This window comes from Capricornis sumatraensis, chromosome 15 (genome assembly GCF_032405125.1).
Source record: "Capricornis sumatraensis isolate serow.1 chromosome 15, serow.2, whole genome shotgun sequence".
In the NCBI taxonomy this organism is placed as follows: Eukaryota; Metazoa; Chordata; class Mammalia; order Artiodactyla; family Bovidae; genus Capricornis; species Capricornis sumatraensis.
Window position 1 is genome coordinate 84,830,751 of NC_091083.1, and position 20,684 is coordinate 84,851,434.

Sequence of the window (20,684 nt, forward strand, 5' to 3'; positions counted from 1 at the left end):
GTAGAAGGTGAGGCAAGGGCGTCGGCGAGTGAAACGGGCCAGTGGGAGGCTACGGGAGAGAGCGGAGCGCAGGGCAAACCAGAGAGGACCTGACCTCCTCAGAGGGGGTTCCGTTGCCAGGCTGCACGGCCGATGCCGCGGGAACTGCTTTCCAACAGAAGTGGAGATCCCAGGTTGGAGAATGGAACCTCCCGAGTTTTAAGAATCGTTGGTGAATTCAAAAGTTTAAGACACACCCTACAAGCCGAGCAAAGCCTTCCTGAGGCCCTCAGTTGGCTCAGAGCCTGCCTGTTTGTGACCTGGGTTGCAGAATCTTCCAGCACTCCGCACATTTCCTGACAGCAGAGCTCCCGTCTCGCTTCCTGTCAAGTGTTGTTTTCTTCCAAGGGTGCCCTGTTCACTTAGGTCAGCCACCCTCGGTGTGATAATTTCCTTACTTCTTCATCCTGAATCAGGACCTCAAATGAAGGCAATGTTTTACTTGTGTTTCCTGCCTACCATTCACCCCCTCGTGCTTGTTCAGCCATAAATTCAGGAACCACAAGGAAAGCTATTAAGATTAAAGAATGTTTTAAACTCTCATCCCACCCCTAGCTTTTATTAAAGAATCTTCTTTTTATAGTAAACTAGAGAGAGGACGTTCAGAGTCCGGGTTCAGAAGGTGCAGGTTTTTGCTTAGCAAAGTTCAAAAATAGAGCAAAAAATACAACTTGGTAAACCATTAATATCCAAATACTACTCTTTCCTCCATGAAAGCAGCCACTGGAACCATCTCCACCTCTGAACTTGGAACAAGACACGGCCTGCAAAGCTGGTTTTTCATTTTTCATGCACTGTTGATTCTGCGTCTTGATTCCATCCTTGCATCTTGAAGGCAACAACCAGAAAAACAGCCGTGTGACACCCAGCTGGGCTGTAAGTCTTTCTCCTGAATTTCCGAGCAGACTGGGAGAGTGAGTCAGAGGTGAGTCATAAACCTGTGGATTTCTGTTTCAGGTTCAGTCTTTCATTTAAGGCGAGGCAGTTTCCCCAGATTATTGTTTTTCCTCTTTGGTGAACAAATGTGTTTACTTTAAAACACTCATCAATAAAGTCATTAAGCAGGCGACATCTATCAAAGAAATGCTAAACTAGTTTCTATGCTTCAAACTGTTTTGGAAAGATACATTATAATTGAAGAACGAGGGATAGAAATGTGAGTTTTCACCGAAGAAAGTGTGGGTGACCAGTTAGACACAGACACACCCGTACACACAGATACACACTCCCAGACCCAGCGGTGCACAGGTGTCTCACGTGACGGTCACGTTAGTTCGATTCCCAGTCGGAGCTTCTGTTGCGTGTGGCTCTAGTCAACTTCTTGCCCGACTTCTGGCCACTTCTGTTTCTATCAGCAAAGCTGTGGGGATTAAACGATGTAACACGTGCCGCACTTCTAGCACAGTATCTGGCCCACAAACAAAGTCCACAAGTATATAAAGAATAGTACGGCCACTAACACTTCCATGGCTGGTGGTTTTTATGGGCATCTTGCTTCCCACCATTAAATAGCAGACAGGACTGATTCCAGAGCTTGACTCCTTCCACCAGAGCCTGTGACCACGATGATGGTGGTGGTTTGTTCTCCAAGTTGCATCTGACTCTGCAACCGCGTGGACTGTAGCCCGCCAGGCTCCTCTGTCCATGGGATTTCCCAAGCAAGAACACTGGAGTGGGTTGCCATTACATTCTCCAGGGGATCTTCCCAACCCGGGGACTGAAACCCAGTCTCCTGCACTGTGGGCTTCCCTTGTGGCTCAGCTGGTAAAGAATCTGCCTGCAATACGGGATACCTGGGTTTCATGGACTGTATGGGGTCACAAAGAGTCGGACACGACTGAGCAACTTTCACTTTCTCCTGCATTGTAGGCATATTCTTTACTGATTGAACTACCTGGGAACCAAGAATAAATTCGTATCCCACATTACATTGGGAGAGAGGAACAGTGGACTGTGGACAATGCTTGTCTCATTAAATGTGAACTTGTTGTGCCTATGAAGACCCATCTCCCTAGCTGTGTGTCCCTAGAGAATATACTCTCTGTGAAACGACGGTGGGGAGACAGAGTATCTTTGTCTAGGGACAGCGAAGATCCAAGGGAGGAAACCCAGTTTCTGGGAATATTAGATGAATTTTGCAGGCAGCTGTTGCTCGTGGGATTTTACATAAGCTGTACCTATGAAGCCCAGGAAAGTATGCTAAATATCCTGGTAGCCTAAGCAACAGATAACCCAGATCACTTTCTGTTTCTCCTTTGTTGGGTCTAAATTCTCTTCACAGTTTCCCACTTAGACTAGGTTCATTTAAGTCAGAGTGAAAATGTTAGTAGTTCAGCCACGTCCCACTCTTTGCGACCCCATGCACTATAGCCCACCAGGCTCCTCTGTCCATGGGATTCTCCAGGCAAGAACACTGGAGTGGGTAGCCTTTCCCTTCTCCAGGGGATCTTCCCGACCCAGGGATTGAACCCTGGGTCTCCTGCAGTGCAGGCAGATTCTTGACGGTCTGAGTCACCAGGGAAGCCGGAACCCAGGACACATCAGTTGCTTTACGTCTGTCTCACCGCAGGAGGCGCTGCAGTGCCGGATCCAGCGTCCCGGGTCTGACTCGTGGCTGTTGGTTGGTGTTATCGGTTGGTTAATTTGAGATTCGCAAGGTGGGGATAAGGAAAATAGCAGCAGCAGCTCCTGAGTGAGTCGGGAGGGTTAAATGCGTGCTGAGGACAGTGCCTGGCTCCGAGCACAAACTTAAGAAACACAAGCTCCCAGCTATGAACCTTGTCCCCAAAAATCCGCACACACACACATCCACCCAGATGGCGATGGTCTTTCCAGAGATCACAGATCTCGCCTCAGCCACCTCCCAGGTTTAGAACCCCCGTGTGGAAAACAGCCTGCAGTTGACAAGGAAAGTGTGTTTACCTGGGCAAACCACGCTCCTTGCCATCCGATGCCTTCTGGCTGTGGGGAGACAGGCCGCGTCAGAGGGAATGTTTAGTAGGGCTTGGAGGCTTGAATTCTGTTTATTAGGAAGGAAAGAACAGGCGCCTTCAAGCCAGTGATTCATCCTCCGGTTCTTTCAGGGAAAGAGAGGGGGCGAGTGACTGAGGAGCCCTCATCCTGAGTTTGTGGAGCAGAGACCTCACAAAGGCTGCCTGCCCTCCAGAGCTTCTCCACGCTCCCTCCAGAGAGGGCCAGGCTGAATCACTCCTGTGTCTGGACACATCAAAAGGCAAACTGCCTGTCTGTCGGGCTTGCCAGACCCAGCCAGGAGAAGCGATGGCAGGTCTGGGTGTGACTCACTCAGCCCACGTCGGGGAGTGGAGGTCACCCGGTTCCCAGGCCCTGTCCTCACCCTCCCCGGGGAGCAGGCTGCCTCCTGCCAAGGAGTCGGGCGAGGAGATACTGTTGGTTTGTCTCCTCCTCCCCGTGCCAGAGCGGAGCCTGGTGGGGCTTAGAAGACGCGCATCAGGCTGAGTCTCAGAGAAGAAGGTGACCGTCATTCAGTGCTCACGAGACACCCGGAGCGTGAGTGCTGTGAGAACGGGCCAGGCAGGCAGCTAATTACAAGAAATATGCAAAAAGCGTGATGGACAGGAAGCAGAAAATGATCGCTCTGGGTTGTTCTTTAGATGCCTGATCCAAAATGCAGCTGGATCTTTGAATCTGCCTGCCACCCCATTTTTTCCTCCAAAGTCAGGGTCTTCCATAGACACAGAAAACAAATTTATGGTTACCAAAGGAGAAAGGCAGGGTGAGGGATACATTAAGAGTTTGGGATTCACAGATATACACAATTATATACAAAATAGATGGCTAACGGGGCCTACCGAGTAGCACACAGAACTGTCCTCAGTATTTTGTAATAAACTATAAGGGCAAAGACCCTGAGAAGGAAGAGATATGTATATATGTATAACTGAATGACTTGGCTGTACGCTTGAAACTACCACAGCATTGTAGATCAACTAGACTTCAGTAAAAATTTAGCAAAATAAGAGGGCTTTTTACAGCTGGAATTTCCTACCACATACCATAACAGATTCAACTTCAAGCACATGCCACACTAAATCATATTTTCATATACACATAAATACTCATATAAGTGCATACTATACACACACGTGTGTATGTATCAAGTTAATACTGATCCTTACTCATATAAGCATATACTATACACACGTATGTATATGTTTCAGTACTAACTTGAGTAACAACTGGTTACTAACAGTTTTACATTTTCTAGATACTTCTTAAACATCTATTACATGTCATTTTGATATTTCTTTCTCATAGGTAGGACATGATTTTTTTCCAAGTCTCAACTATTTTTTCAGGCTGTTGTGAAAAAAAAAAAAATCAGATCCTAATTCCATCAACCTTAAAGTAGCTGAGATGAAAACCTTTAGGGGAATGTATGTTTTACGACCTCATCAATAAATGAACACATTCTTGACATTCTTCTAAGGCTAAACACACATGTATGCATTATGCGTGTGGGTGCCTGTGTGTTGCAGTTGGTGGTAAGGTGCATCAAGCCAAGCTTTAGCTCTCTGTGGCGGGCATATCCTTAAGAAAACAAGATTGCACTTTATGTGAAAAATGTATCTTGGTCATGTTTTGAGCGGCATGGAATTTGGAAAGAAATATGACATTTGAAGAAGAGAGGAGGAAAAAGAATTCAAATTAGCCCCTTCTGATTTCTATGACCCAGAAAACATTGACGTGTTTGAGTTGTTGCCGCTAGCATTTCCCAGCTGGCACAGTGGTAAAGAATCCGCCTGCCCAGACAGGAGACCTGGGTTCCATCCTTGGGTCAGGAAAATCCCCTGGAGAAGGAAATGGCAACCTGGCCCAGTATTCTTGCCTGGAGAATATCACGGAGAGAGAAGCCTGGCAGGCTACAGTCCAGGGGGTCGAAAAGAGCTGGACGCGACTGAGTGGCTGAGCACACACAACTGTTTCTAAAAGTCGAAGAACACTCAGAGGAAAGAGGGGGGAAACACGTCTTTGGCAGGGTCCCTAACAGGAAGCAGCTCGGTAGGGGCAGAGGTGAACGCTCTGGGGTGCGTTTCAAAGAGGCTGCCTCTCCTGAGGTTGTTGACAAGCTGGTAGCTGAGGGGAACGGGAGGGAGGCTCCCTCACCTTTTTCACCATGTGAGCTGATCATCCTTGGGTCAAGAATGAACTCCTGTCCCCACACGAATAATGCAGAGTTGGCCCAGACGTGCAGAAGAAGAGAGAGAAGGAGAGCAAAGGAGTCTTGATGTTCCATGGACCAGACACGATGGACTTATATGGATTTCCATGCAGGGGCCGGTTTATATGCAACACATTCCTTCCTCGAGGTGTTTTGGGATATTCTTATTACAGTCTGCTATTATCCCAGTCAGGGCTCAGGAAACAGCTCGAGACGTCGTGAGAAACAGCGCAGTCTTGGCTTACTGCAGAGGATAACTGGATTTGGGGAAGAGGCCTCGGAGATTCTTGTGTGTAGTGGGCTATCAGCCTTTTCTTCAGGAGAACGAGTGCTACTGTCAAATCAGAATCCTTTCAAGCTTTGAGATGCTTACTGGGTCTGACACATTGAGAAGGATGTTGCCTGTGTGCCTGCCAGGCTCCTCTGTCAGTGGGATTCTCCAGGCAAGAATACTGGAGCAGGTTGCCATTTCCTTCTCCGGGGGATTTTCCCAACCAAGGGATCAAACCCATGTCGCTTGCGTCTCCTGCATTGGCAGGTGAATTCTTTACCACTGAGCCACCAGGAAAGCCCTTGAGAAGCACGTTAAGTCTTTATAAAATTGTTTTCCAAACTAGTTATCTCATTTCTCTTCAAATTCCTCTTCCATTTTCTCCATCACTTATTGTTGGCCAATTGACCACTTTTTAAATTGGTTATCTTTATTAGTCTTCTTCAAAATTATGAGATAATAAGCTAGTCCTAAGTCTGTGATGTGGAAGGCGTGGCTGATGGGAAAAGTAGGTCAGATAGCTCGTGATAAACTGCTCCCAAGAAGGGATTCTGGACCCATCCACAGTGGACACTTTTCCTCATTCTGACTTTATTTATCAATTTGCTGCACACAAAGTTCCTGATGAGTTCACTGTAATTTTATCACAACCGTTCTTGGAGGTGATCATTCCTGGGACATAATTTAACTCGGGGTTTATAATTGGGCTATGGGCCAAAATATATGGGGAAAAAATTAACTCACCAGGATGCCTGGAGATCCTTGGTTTAAATATTTTGGCAACCCAGAGGAATCCAACACAATTTTTTTTTGAGTCCTCTTCCTTTCTTAAGCAGTGAGTTCACACATGGGTCTGGGTGTGTGGTTCCGAGAAGAGTCCCTGGATTCCAGTTAAGCTTCGTGGAAGACTGAGTCTGGTTGCCACCTTTACGTCTGAGGCTGTAGTTCACACTCCTTTCGCTTATTTCTAAATGTTTTTATTTTCTAATAAAAAATTAGTTCTTTCTGAAGATGTACATATATACAATGGAATATGAGTCAATCATAAAAAAGAAAAATGGTGCCATTTGCAGCAACATGGTTGGGACTGGTCTGAGTGAAGTCAGACAGAGAAGGTGAAATATCGTGAGACATCCCTTATGTGGAATCTTAAAATAATGATACAAATGAACTTACAAAACAGAAAGAAAGTCAGATAATGAACTTCTGGTTGCTGGGAGGAAGGATGGGGGAAGGGGTCCTTAGGGAGTCTGGGATGGACATGGACACACTGCTGCATTTAACATGGATCACCAACAAGGACCTGCTGTTCAGCACAGGGGACTCTGCTCCATGTTATGTGGCAGCCTGGATGGGGGGGGAGTTTGGGGGAGAATGGACACGTGTGTGTGTGTGTGGCTGAGTTCCTTTGCTGTTCACCTGAAGCTATCACAGCGTTGTTTCTTAATCATCTATCTCCCAATACAAAATAAAAAGTTTTTTTAAAAAGAAAAAATCACTTCCTTCTTCTGAGAGGTCATCTCACCAGGGCTTAAAGTTCTTCTGTCTGGTGGAATGCTTTGTCTTTACTTAAAAAAATTAGCTTGGTGCTCAGTAGGCAACGATGGTGTCTTTTATCTGCCATTGTAGGAACAGGGGGGATTAGTCCTTTTCTTTTTCCGGGGGAGGGGGGAATGAGTTCATGTTGGGAGCACCTGGTAACTAACCGCTGGTTACAAACATTTGTTTCTTTTGCTTCTTTCACTGACTTGAGAGACCTTTCTGAAACACTGCCTGTGCTGAGGACTTAGCCTGAAAGGGCAAGAAGAGGAAACACTTCTTGCAGGTGAAGGCTGATGGTGAGGCTGTGCTTCCTAGAGGGAGAGGTCATCTCCCGAGATGAAGCTAGTGGTGGACATGTGGCCTGAGGGGTGACAGAAGCGATGTTCTGGCCTGTCTCAATTCCCATCCTCTGATTTCCTGCTTAGACTTGCTGGCGCTGGCTGAATCCAAATGCAGCCGCTGGCAAAGGATCTGGAGGACCACGGAGGTTAGCCTCCCAGGCAGAGAGGAGGGCAGAAATGGATGCGGTTGGGGAAGCAAAGAAGGGAATAAGGGAGGTGTGATTGATCCCAGCGAAGCCTCCACACGGGGCTTCCTTTCTCAAGCCCCCTTTCCCAGCCATCGCTGTGCAGGCTTCTCCCCAGTGGTGGACCCCGCTGCTCAGTACGTGGACTTGTTTGGCTTTCTTCACTTCCTCTCAGCATCTCTCCTGTTCTCTGGCTTCTCTTCCAGTTCTCTATTCTTGACCTTCTCTCCTCCTCATCCTCTCTTGCTCAGTGTCCCTCCTATCCTTGGAGCCTGCCTCAGCCTAACAAAAGCCCTAAACCTCCACTGAAAATCCCAAAGAGCTCTTTCATGAACTTTTTTTTTTTCCAGTGAAAGGAGATGGATTCAGGAGGACAGTTCCAATTTTGAAATGGAGAGACTTGCATAAGACGATCTTCTCAGGCTATGACTATTGGTCTTGATGATCAAAAAGAATCACGATGTACTACTTACATTGTGCAGTAAGAAAAAAAAAAAAGACCAAAATATTTTTTGAAAGGCAAAAGAAAGCCCCATAAATATTGTATATCTTTTGTCAGAAAATGATCATCAATATATCTTCTCATTTCCTTTGATCATCCTTTTTGGGTCTGCTGTTTTCAATTTCTAAGGCTGGTTACACCACTCAAGTGACTCATGGAACCCTCCTGAGAGTCATGTTTCAGGTTGAATGAAATGAAGACATTCCAGTTGCTACACACGATGCCTGTGGGCTGACAGCTCTCACGTATCAATAAATCAGACTCTTATTAAGAATTATTGGTTATTAATCACCCCAGTCCCTGAATATGAATATGAATTCCTTATTGCTGTGCTAACAACTTTCAAAACATACACTTACGTCTTCCATCTGAAAGAGGAGAACCTGTTTCCCTTTCAAGACAGAAATTGATTTCTTTGGTTAGTACATCGCCCATGAATTTAATGGTTCTACAGTGCGCTGAGCTCTGAGAGGCTAGTGGTTCATGCAGATGTGGGATTGGGTTTCAGAACCTTGAAGCCTGAGCTGCCCCACTGTAGACGCTGAGTGACACACAGTTGGGCACAGAATCCACACTAGTCCTGGGTTTGTCTTTAACTATTAAAAAATGTCTGCATGCGCTGTGTCAACAGCTTTTAAATTCATAACTGGGGAGGCTACTGAGGTAGCTGCCCACAGCGTGTCGATGTCAGGCTCAGAGGGTCCAGTTAGGGTGCAACGTAAAGTGATGTGCGGCAGCGAATGGACACGCGATCACTCACGTGCTGGGGAGACTGTCTTTGAAGCCGCACTGTGTTCTGTGAAACTGGAGGAATGGCTTCCCAAGTAACACTGGCTTCACTGTGTGGCCATATTCAGGGGCCAAAGCAGTCATGACGAACTGAGCGCAGGTCCTTCTGAAGCTTCTCCAGATCGGATTAGATGCAGGGCTGGTCAAGCGTGAGACACCTTCCCGCCTCCTCCGCGACAGGTCCGGACCCTTGTCAACGTGCCTGCAGCGCCATTTCCACGCGGAAGCTGTGATCTGGTTCCGCTGAGCTTGGCGTCCTTCCGGGAGGTGAGTCACGACTGCCTCCGGGGCGGAAGCGGTCTCTCCGGGGCGGAAGCGGTCTCTCCGGGGCGGAAGCGGTCTCTCCGGGGCGGAAGCGGTCTCTCCGGGGCGGAAGCGGTCTCTCCGGGGCGGAAGCGGTCTCTCCGGGGCGGAAGCGGTCTCTCCGGGGCGGAAGCGGTCTCCGTCCCGCCTCTCTGCTTTCTCAGTGTTCCCAGTTACTGTCTAACTGGCATTTCCCTGTTGCCAGAGCTTGCACTGTTTGTGTAAGTCAGAATTCAAGCTGTCCTCTGTGTCTGCTTCTTTTTACATTATGACCCCACCATGGCCAAAGGGTCAGCCTGTACCCATTGCGTTAGAAGGCGAGGCCTCACCCCTGGACTGCTGGGGAAGTTCCCGGCCCCCGCCCTCTTACACTCTTGTTGAGGAGACATGTAACTAGGCAAGCAAATATATAAAATCATTTTAGACAGGGCTATGGAATACGAAGGAAGTAAAATAGGGTGACGTTACAAGATACCTTGGTGGGAGTAGGGGGGTTACTACACCAGATGGTTTCTCTGAATAAGCTGTTTTAACGCTGAGACTCAAAGAAGGAGAAAGAACCCGCAATGCAATGATCTGGAGCAAGAATGTACCAGGTAAAGGAACTGCAGCTGCAAGAAGCCCCCAGGCAGGAATGAGTTTGGTTTGTTGAAGGAACAACAACGGCATCAATGGAACCAGGATGGAACATGCTTAGTGAGCAAGAGATTATGTCAGAGCGCATTGGGCCTGGGCTGCGTACCCCGTGATGGGGTGTTTTGACTTTATTAAGTATATCCGTCCAACTGCACAGCCTACATTTCTTCACCTCCTTCCTTCCTTATCTTAGGTATCATGGTTCACTGTTTTAATCTCTCCCTTGAAAACAGCTTCCCCTTTTATATTAGTTAGCTGTTGCTGTGTAACAAATTATACCAAAAAATATTTTAGGGGTTCTTGGACAGTTCTGTCTCGAAAGACTACAGTCAAGATAACTGTAAGTTTGAAGGTGTGAATGGGTGGGAGGCAGGGGACTCATCTCCAAGCTGACTCCCGCGCAGGCCTGGTGGTCAGTCCTGGTTGCTGGCAGGAGGCCTCGGTTCTGTGTCTTGTGGACCTCTACACAGGACGTCTTGAGTGTCCTCGTGGCGTGGTGGCTGGCTCCCCTCAGAGAGAGTGATCCAGGAGCATGCAAGGCGAAAGTCACAGTGCCTTTTCTGGCCCAGCCTTGGCAATCACACGCCGCTACTCCACAACACTTACTGGTCATCCTGACTCGGGTAGGGCAGCAGAGGCCCCACACGCGCAGCTTGTCGCTCTGCACCTTCTAAGGATGAACGCAAACCGATGCGGCGTCTACTATTTTCATGTGTTATTTTTTTCTGATACTCACTTGAAGACATAAATCGCAGAAATGGAGAACCTGTGCTCTGGGGTCACAAAGAACACGGGGCTGAAAGGCCAGGTCTATCGCTCCTGGGCCTGCGGCCTGCGGCACATTCCTTAGCCCTGCCAAGCTTCCATCTCCTCATCTGAACACTGGAGGCCATTCCCCCTCACCACCCATGAGCAAATGAAAGCCAGTGAGCTGATGCTTTAAAACAAACTTAAGACTAGACAGCTAGCGGGAAGCTGCCGTGTGGCACGGGGAACTCAGCTCGGTGCTCGGTGATGACTTACGTGGGGGGATGGGCGGGAGGCTCCAGAGGGAGGGGACGCCTGTGCGTAGAGCTGACCCCCACTGTTGCACGGTGGGGACCAACACAGCACATTGTTAAAGCACGTGTCCTCCCCTTAGGCATGAGTGAGGAAGGAATCTCTGGCACAGGGCTGTGTCTATCACACATACACAAGCCTCGCTCTGAATTCAGTGACAGTGTATTAATTTGAGAAACTATTTTGTTACACATTCACGTCTGCTCAAATCAAGGAAATAAGCTAAGTTTTGATGAAAAATAAATGAAAGACATCCAAACAGAAAATAAAAACAGATTTAGCTGTAATAATTGTCACACAAATTTTCAGTATATGTGATCAGCCACAGTCCTTGCTTTTACTCCTTTTTTTATTACCACAGAATGCAGTTATTCCTTGAAATATTTCACAGAGCTTGGTGATTTTACGAAGTTCAGCTTGCAGTCAGTTTAGATTGAAGAGACAGTGGACTTGGTGGTCTGGCTGACCCCCTGTAATGCATATTCAGGATGCCAGACATTCAGACCTGTCATAAGAATTTCCCCTTCAGTATGGTAAGATTTGGCAGGCTCGCTGTTTGTCCTCAGATGAGCCATGAGTCAAGCATTGGGCCAGCTCAATAGGAGCATCCAAGTTCAACTCCAGTGCGAAATCGAATCAGCACTCAGAGTCAAAGGATGAGCTGATGGTTCAGGTATTTATATCAGAAGGTGTTAAAAGATAATTTGGAACATGGTGGAGGATAAGAAACGGGACTTCAATTCCATTCCAGAATGACATTTCTTGACAGTCTTCTAGGAAATGAAGTTATTTAACTTTTGAAGATCATTTTTTTTTTCAACTAAGGTTTTTGCTGGACGTGAGTTTCAACTAAGGTTTCAATGGACATGAGTTTGAGCAAACTCCAGGAGCTGGTGATAGACAGGGGAGCCTGGCGTGCTGCAGTTCATGGGGTCACAAAGAGTCAGACACGACTGAGCAACTGAACTGAACTGATGTACTAGACACTAGGCTGGGTTCTGGCAAAATAGCTAAGACCAAGTATGCCTGAATCCCAACTCTGACAGTGCGCGAAATTTAAGCCAGCAGCTAGAGAGCGCATAGCCCTTTTTATTCTGTTTGATGGCTTAACTTTCTACAAGTTGCTACAAACTTGATGAATTTCCATCCATATGTTCAAGTGAATAATAGTCTTTGTGGCAGTTATAACATTTGTACCAGTTAATCAGCGACCTAATTATTCAACAGCAGATAAAAATGTATTAACTTGTTGAGACACACATGTCTCCTGAAGCCAATGTTTAGAACTAAGTTATCAACATATTTTGAGCAATAATGTCATGATCACAAATCATTTTTCTCAGTTGTCTTTCTGAGGGCTAATATGAGATCCCTGGGAACTGTTTGTATTGCAAGATAAACACATTGATAATGAATAGATTCTCAAGGCAATTTCCAAGACTGGTGTGGAAATCTATACATTCCCTTAGCTCTGTTTGCTTCAAAGGCAGAGCAATTCCTTCTGAATTGGGTAAATGGAATGCATTCTGTAAACTGCCCCTTTTGTTACAATTAGCTCGGTAGCTCCTGTGGTTCCTAATTTGGTCAGTCCCATTTGACCCAACAAGCCCATTCTTTGTTCAACTGCTAATCCATAGTGCAGATTTTAATCTCCAACAATTAAGAACTCATCCCTACATATCTTGGATAGTTCAGGACTGCCAGTATGGGCATTTTTACAGCTGTGTGTACAGGTCTCTAGGGAGACAATACACGTTTGTGAAATGAATGCATGCTTCTTTTCATTTTCAACTCAATGACTGGCATTTGCATCTAACACTGGAAATTTTGCGCCATACTTAGGTGATATCTCAACAGAGCAAAACTGCAGCATATGAGCAGAGTTCTCGGCTGGGGTGACTCCACCTCCCAGGGGACATTGGCAACGTCTGGTGGCATCCTTGGCTGTCACCATCGAGAGAGTTTGGTATTGGCCTCTAGCAGGTAGAGACCCTGGGATACTACTCAGTATTCTGCAGCGCGCAGGACAGCAGCTCTGTAACAATTATTTAGCCTTAATGTCACTAACGCTGCTGCTGAGAATCGAGGACTCACCAGGGTGCGTGTTAGTCGCTCAGTCGTGTCCGATGCTTTGTGACTTGTTGGACTGTAGCCCACCAGGCTTCTCTGTCAATGGGGTTCTCCAGGCAAGAATACTGGAGTGGGTTGCCATTTCCTTCTCCAGGGGATCTTCCTGACCCATGGATCGAACCCGGGTCTCCCGTATTGCAGGCGGATTCTTTACCATCTGAGCCACCAGAGAAGTCCAATTCACCTGGGTGGGTCTAGATAATTGTATTTAAAAAACAAAACTGTTTTATACAAAAGAGAAAACAAGTTCCTTAATTTCTCCAAACCTGTTTACTGATGTGTGCCCTGTGGTTGGTAACAGTAATGACTTCTTGCTGTTGCTGTGCGTTTAAGACGTGGGGCAATTCCCTGGTGGTGCAGTGGTTAGGACTCTGTGCTTTGACTGCCAAGGGCCTGGCCTCGATCCCTGGTCAGGGAACTAAAGGTCCCATAAGCTGTGTGGCACAGGCAAACAAATAAGTAAATTAGGTAATCTATACGGACTGTGGACTATACTGCTGGTGCAGGGTAAGCCCTTCGGTCGATGACTCTTACCGTTATCATCATTAGCTTCGGTAGAGGAGGACAGTGATACCCACCTCCGAGACGCCCACCACCGGGGTTCGTCTCTCCTGTGGTCGCCCGCACTGAGCAGGACAGACCTCTATAACCAACAGGGCAGTGCAGAAGTGACTTGTGTGACTTCCAAGCTTACGTCCTAAAAGAAACTGTGACTTCTGCCATGCTCTCACTGGGAGGGATCAGCTGGGCTCTAGGTCCATGTGAGAAACTCTGTAGAGACGTCTTGCTGCCTCACGAGGGAGCCATCCTGGGAGGGTTCCTCCAGCCTCAGTCGAGCTTTAGGTGGGGGGAAATGTAAATGACCTAAACTGACCCAAGAAGAAAAAGAAAACCTGGATAAACCAATAATCAATCTAGCAATTGGTGCAGTGGCCAAACGCCTCCATGCCCATATCAGGGCGGGCTCCGCAAGTGTGGAACCTTCCCCAGGCAGGCGCATGGGACCCTCAGCTTAGACGGGCACTTGGTCTAATGCTTTGTGCCACTATCTTGAAATCCTTAAATCTTTTTAGACAAGAAGTTCCTCATTTTTAGTTGACACCACGCCTGGGTAGTTTTATAGGCTTTATAACTTTTAAAGTATTGATAATCTAAAGCCTTTTAGGAAACAGGAAAAGAAAGCAAGTTACCCGGTTTATTTTAGAAGACTAGCATAATTTTCAAGCTTCCAGGATCTCTAGAACAAAGTCATTTAGACGTGTAGGGATAAAATGTGATTTCATCGGGTCGGCCATCAGAACATGAGTAACAGAGTCACTCATTACCAAGGAAGGTTGATACTGACCTCCACATATGAACTGTCCTTTCCTCCAGTGAAGTTGTTTTCTGATTTTTTTTTTTTTCTGGTTCTAACTAGGAACATGTTGGACAAACTTATCCCCAGTTCATTCCAGGCTAGTTGATGAGTTAACTATTTTAAGCTCTTCCGGTACTTGTAGACTTTTAAAGCCTTAATGTGATTTTGTTTGCAGGTCACTTGCCTGTGAACCATGGAAAAAATTGGCAAGTTGAATGGATGTTTGTCCAAAGTCAGACTCAGCACCTTTATCCAGAAACTCTAAGAAAAAAAAAAAAAAAAAGATGAAGTTTGTCTCGGGAATTTCATGAAGACCGCAATGGCAGCACACTCGGCTGGGTCTATGGTTCTGATCTAGTCAACACTGTGTCTTCAGAAGGCAGTTCTGAGCCCGTCTTGTGGCCTTATGATTCTAGCTGCTCGTTTTAGTGAATCGTCTGCTTCTGTTATTTAACACAAACCAGAATCCACTTTGGGAGAAGGCAATGGCACCCCACTCCAGCACTCTTGCCTGGAAAATCCCATGGATGGAGGAGCCTGGTGGGCTGCAGTCCATGGGGTCATGAAGAGTCGGACACGATGAAGTGACTCAGCAGCAGCAGCAGGAGCAGCAGAATCCACTTTGCTGATGAATCAAAACCATCAGCGCTGCCATTCTTACTCACTTCCGTGTTTCCTGCCTTATTTTCTTTTATTCATTTTCAACTAGAAGATAACTCATACGTGGGTTTTCTCAACTGCCGAAAGGTACCTGACATTAAAAATCTCAGAACGTTTCAGAGAACAGTGACGACAGATAATTTCCTACCATTCAGGTGTTAAAAAAAGAACTAATCAATCCAAGCTTGCAAGGTGGGATGAGCTTGTCTCTGTAGAGAATGATGCTGTGGAGAGCAGAGAACTTCCAGAAGGGAATAAGGAGCAGCTCTTGCAATGTGAGAATAGAACTGCTTTATCCTTAACAGACATACAATATAATAGGATGTAATAGGTATTTGTTGGATAAACAGTGCCTGACACTGTTCTGACGGTTGATTTGGGACTTAGCTAGGCTCTTTTCTCGAGGGGGCTTCCCAAGTGGTGCTAGTAGTAAAGAACCCCCCTGCCAATGCAGGAGGCAAAAGAGAAGTGGGTTCCATCCCTGGATCTGGAAGATTCCCTGGAGGAGGGCATGGCAACCCACTCTAGCATTCTTGTCTGGAGAATCCCATGGACATAGGAGCCTGGAGGGCTACAGTCCATGGGGTTACAAGAGAGTCAGGCAAGACTGCAGTGACTTGACATGCGCAGACTTCTTTTTGGACTTTCCTTTTTAATAGGAGACTACCCTCATTTTCTTGCCCTGTGGACACCCCAACACAGACACTCATAAAACCAACAGAAGAGAGTTTGCTGGTAGGACCAACGTGACAATCCTTTCTGACAAAATCAGGGGGTGACACCCCAGCACCCTTGACACAGCCCGTCAGAAGCCAGTCTTGCCCATCCTTCCAGGGGGTTATTTACAGACGTGACTCACAGGAGGTGGGAAACACAGAGGCCACCTCCGTGTCTCGGCTCCACAGCCAAACCTCCTGGGGTCAAATCCCGCCCCGTTGCACATGAGTTCCAAGAATCATAAGCAGTTATGACTCTCCCAGCCTGTTTCCTCATCTGTGAAATGGAGCATCTACTCGCCCCTTCTTCCAGGGTTATTAAATTCAAGCAGTTCCTCAATCGCACACACGCTGGGGCAATTTTCATGCTGGCGGCCTGACATTACTCCATATCACCTCTGTTTAAAACGTAAACCCCTGGTCGGGGGACTAAGATCCCACCTGCCTCGTGTCGCAGCCAAAAGATTAAAAAAAAAATAAAATGTAAATCAACTTACTTAAAAAGCAAATTTAATAGTACTCCTAGAAATTTTTAAGTAGTTAGTATTATTATGGAAGATAATTGTAAGCACACATCAACAGGAATAAAGATTACTTGTGTGCAAAATTTTTGTGTCCAAAATTCATCCTGCACATCATCTGTGAAGGCTGTGTTTGCCCCCTTGAGTGGTTGGGGCTGAGAGGGCGGTATGCAAAAACCCTGAGCTCAGCTGCGCTCACGGACACACCAAACTCACACCCATCTGCAGAACAGTCATCAGAGAAAAAGACCAGAGCCAGCACAGATCTTCCACAACTAAAGACATAAAGAAGCAACCACGGCGAGACGAGGAGGGCAGACCCACGCCACAGTCAGTGCAGGACCCCCCGAAGCGGGGCGCGGTTACACCTCGGGGGTTCTCCCATGGGAGCAAGAGCTCGGAGCCCATAGGGCTCTCCAGCCCCGGGTCCTGCCCTGGGGAGAGGAGCCCTCGGAACCTTTGGCTTTGAAGGCTGGCAGGGCTTAACTTTGGGAGCCCCCCAGGACTGGGGGAAACAGAGGCTTCCCTGGTGGTCTGGCGGTGAAGACTCTGCCTCCCCACTCAGGGGACCCCGGTACCGTCACGAGCACAGAGCCCTCGCCCAGCAACGGAAGATCCCACAAGCTTTATGCAGCTAAGACCTAAGGCAGCCAAAACTGACTAAATACATATATTTTTTTAAAAAAATGGGTACATATGATTCAAACGTTTTGGAACAACAGTAAAATGGCCCACAGCCACTCACGTGCCCCTGGCCTTGTGCAAAAGCAGCCAGTGGACTCGAGCTGGGGCCGGGCTCCCCACGGTCCTGGAGCGCGTCCCAGGAGGCGGGCACAGACGCCGCCGGCGGGGGACACCCTTAGGACCATGTGGACAGTGCTGCTTGCTGGCCGCCGCGCTGGGGGCCTCCCTCCTGCCTGGGGGAAGGCCAGGCCCAGTGGACCGCCTGTGGGCACAGCGTGGACACCTGAGGCCACGTGACTAACCGGCCAGGCACCCGGCCCCCCCTGCCAGCAGGGGGGCTGCCTAGAGACCCCCGAGCCCACAGTCCTGCCCCTGGAGTTCAGGCATCAGTTCCAGAAGCCCCTCCATGTCTGGCCCTGCCCTCCAGAGAGCTGGCTGTTTGTGTCCGGCAGGCCTCAGCCACCAGGGGGCAGGTGCCAGACGCAAGAAACACTATGATCTCAGGCCCTAACTAATTAATTAAAAAAACCCAGCAGAATCTGTCTTCCCATGTGGAGGAACTAAGACCCCACAGGCCAAGGAGCACCGCGGGCCACAACTACCGCAGCCCGGAGCTCTGGAGCCCACGCGGCACGAGCAGAGGGTCTGTGCGCGGAACTGAAGGTGCCGCGTGAAGCAGCCGAGGCCGAGAAGTGACTGTGCCAATGAATTTCTGTCTCGGCTGCACTGACGTTTGCGTTTCCCTTTTGCACCGGCGTCTCTGGTTTCCGCGGGCGGCTGCCCTAGTAGCAGTGTGCAGGCCTCTGGCTGCAGTGCCTTCTCTGGGCGGAGCACAGGCTCCAGCACGTGGGCTGCAGTCTCTTAGGCCCCGGGCTCTAGAGCCAGGCTCGGCAGCTGTGGTGCACGGGCTTAGTTGCCCTGCAGCATGAGGGATCTTCCCAGACCAGGGGTCAAACCCGCGTCCCCTGCATCGTCAGGCAGATTCTTATCCACTGCACCGCCAGGGAAGTCCAATAAATAAATATGCATTACAAAAAAATCAGATAAGTGAAATTTGTTAGTGCACAATAAGCTCAAAAAAGAAAAAAACCCACTATCCCCCAGCTGGGGGGTCCAGCTGAACCCTGGCTCTGACCTCTTGCAGGTAAACACAAGCTTCGGGATATCCCAGACCCCATACTCCGCTGTGTCAGGAACTAGCCCCTCCACGAGTGAGCTGACCCCAGCTCGGGTCCCTGAGCCACACAACCAGACTCCAGGACCCAGCTCTGCCTGCCAGTAGTCTGGAACTGACCCCACGTCCTGGCTTCAGCCACCCGTGGGTGGGCAACAGCCCTGGAGTCCCCTGGATACTCTGCCCCCCAGGGAGACAGCGTAAGCCCTGGGGCGTCCCTGGGATTCCGCAGGCAGCTGCTCCGTGATCCCAGCCCACCAAGCACCAACCACCAGCCTCTGCACAAGGCAAGGCCTGGCAATCAAGCAGGCTGGGGGTCAACCACGCCTCCCAGACCACCTGCATAGTCAGCCCTCCACAGCAGAGGGGTCCACACAGCACTCGTTGGGGAGCGGCTGGGGCATAGAGCTGGGCTGACTAGAGGGGTGTGCGCTGCTGTGTACTAGGTTGCCTCCTGCGAAAAGCCACCTCTCCAAGGCTGGAGACACCGAGGCTCATTGTAGTGGAGATGAGGACAGTTGAGAGAGAATACTGAGAGATACCATGGCCCACGGTAGTGGAGATGACGACAGTTAAAGCAAAGAGAAAATACTGAAACAGCCAGGGGAAAGCAACAGATACGAGACAAGAGGCCCCCGTGGGGCTACGGCCGATCTGTCAGCAGGAACTGGGCAGGCCAGAAAGGAGGGGCATGACACACCTAACGGGAATGGAAAGGGCTATTTAAAGAGATGAAAGGGAATAACCTACCCCCAAGAATACTCTACTCACCAAGGCTCTTGATCAGATTCGATGGAGAAATCAAAAATTTTACAGACAAGCAAAAGCTGAAAGAGTTCAGCTCCACCAAACTGTCTTTAGGAGAAATGGGGGCCTTCACTGGTGGGCCAGCGGCTGAGGCGCTTGCTCCCGATACAGGGGGCCCAGGCTCAACCCGGTCAGCGAGCTAGAGCCCACAGGCCACACCCAAGGTCCTGTGTGCCTCAGCCAAGACCTGGCGTCGCTAATAAACAGATCAATATTAAAAGAGAAAAGGAAATGCTCTAAGAGAAGGAGAAAAGGTCACTCCTGGAGATAAGAAAAGATGGGATGGAAAAGCTCCTGGTAAAGCTAGGAGAAAGCGTCCACAGACAAAGCGTGCAGGGAGGTCAGAGACCAGAGGAGACAGAGTCACTTCTACCCACAATAGGCAGTTAAGGGATACACAAAACAAGTAGATGCACATTAAAAATGGTGATGATGAGGAAGGACAAATCCATGGTTGTCAAACATGTGCTTAAAATTAGGAGCTTACAGCCCAACATTCAGAACACGAAGATCATGGCATCCGGTCCCATCACTCCATGGGAAATAGATGGGGAAACAGTGGAAACAGTGTCAGACTATATTTTTTTGGGCTCTGAAATCACTGCAGATGGTGACTGCAGCCATGAAATTAAAAGACGCTTACTCCTTGGAAGAAAAGTTATGTCCAACCTAGATAGTATATTCAAAAGCAGAGACATTACTTTGCTGACTAAGGTCTGTCTAGTCAAGGCTATGGTTTTTCCTGTGGTCATGTATGGATGTGGGAGTTGGACTGTGAAGAAGGCTGAGCGCTGAAGAATTGATGCTTTTGAACTGTGGTGTTGGAGAGACTCTTGAGAGTCCCTTGGACGGCAAGGAGATCCAACCAGCCCATCGTAAAGGAGATCAGCCCTGGGATTTCTTTGGAAGGAATGATGCTGAAGCTGAAACTCCAGTACTTTGGCCACCTCATGCGAAGTACTGACTCATTGGAAAAGACTCTGATGCTGGGAGGGATTGGGAGCAGGAGGAGAAGGGGACGACCGAGAATGAGATGGCTGGATGGCATCACTGCCTCGATGGACGTGAGTCTGAGTGAACTCTGGGAGCTGGTGATGGACAGGGAGGCCTGGCGTGCTGTGATTCATGGGGTCGCAAAGAGTCGAACACGAATGAGTGACTGAACTGAACTGGACTGAAAATTAGGAGAGCAGCAAATGACAAGTCATGTACACATATATGCTGCTGCTGCTGCTGCTAGGTCGCTTCAGTCGTGTCTAACTCTGTGCGACCCCAGAGACGGCAGCCCACCAGGCTCCCCCGTCCCTGGGACTCTCCAGGCAAGAGCACTGGAGCAGGCTGCCATCCCTTCTCTGCTGCACATACGTGCTGCCATATAAAGCCTGACAGGAGGGGCTTCCCTCGTGGTCCAGTGAGGAAGACTCCACGCTCCCAACATGTGGGCCCTGGTTCAGTCCCTGGTCAGGGAAATAGACCTGGCATAGCCAAATAAAATAAATAAATGTTAAAAAAAAAACCCTCATAGTATCCACAAGCCAAAAATCCATAACAGAAATACACACAAAAAAGAAAAAGGGGTAAATAAGCACCCTTAATGAATACAGTGATAAAACATCAACGTTGTAGTTGCTGCTAAGTCGTGTCGGACTCTTTGAGACCCCCGTGGACTGTAGCCTGCCAGGCGTCTCTGTCCACGGGATTTCCCAGGCAAGAATACTGAAGTGGGTTGTCATTTCCTTCTCCAGGGGATCTTGATGACCCACGGATT

General features: G+C 48.4%; 1 long non-coding RNA gene across 1 annotated transcript; it reads left to right on the plus strand.

The window, feature by feature from the left end:
* Positions 1-785: 785 nt before the first annotated feature.
* LOC138091666 (uncharacterized) lies at positions 786-16,280 on the plus strand. The gene is made up of 3 exons (XR_011145939.1): positions 786-964; positions 8,938-9,136; positions 14,530-16,280. It is a non-coding gene; the product is annotated as an uncharacterized lncRNA (long non-coding RNA).
* Positions 16,281-20,684: the final 4,404 nt, after the last annotated feature.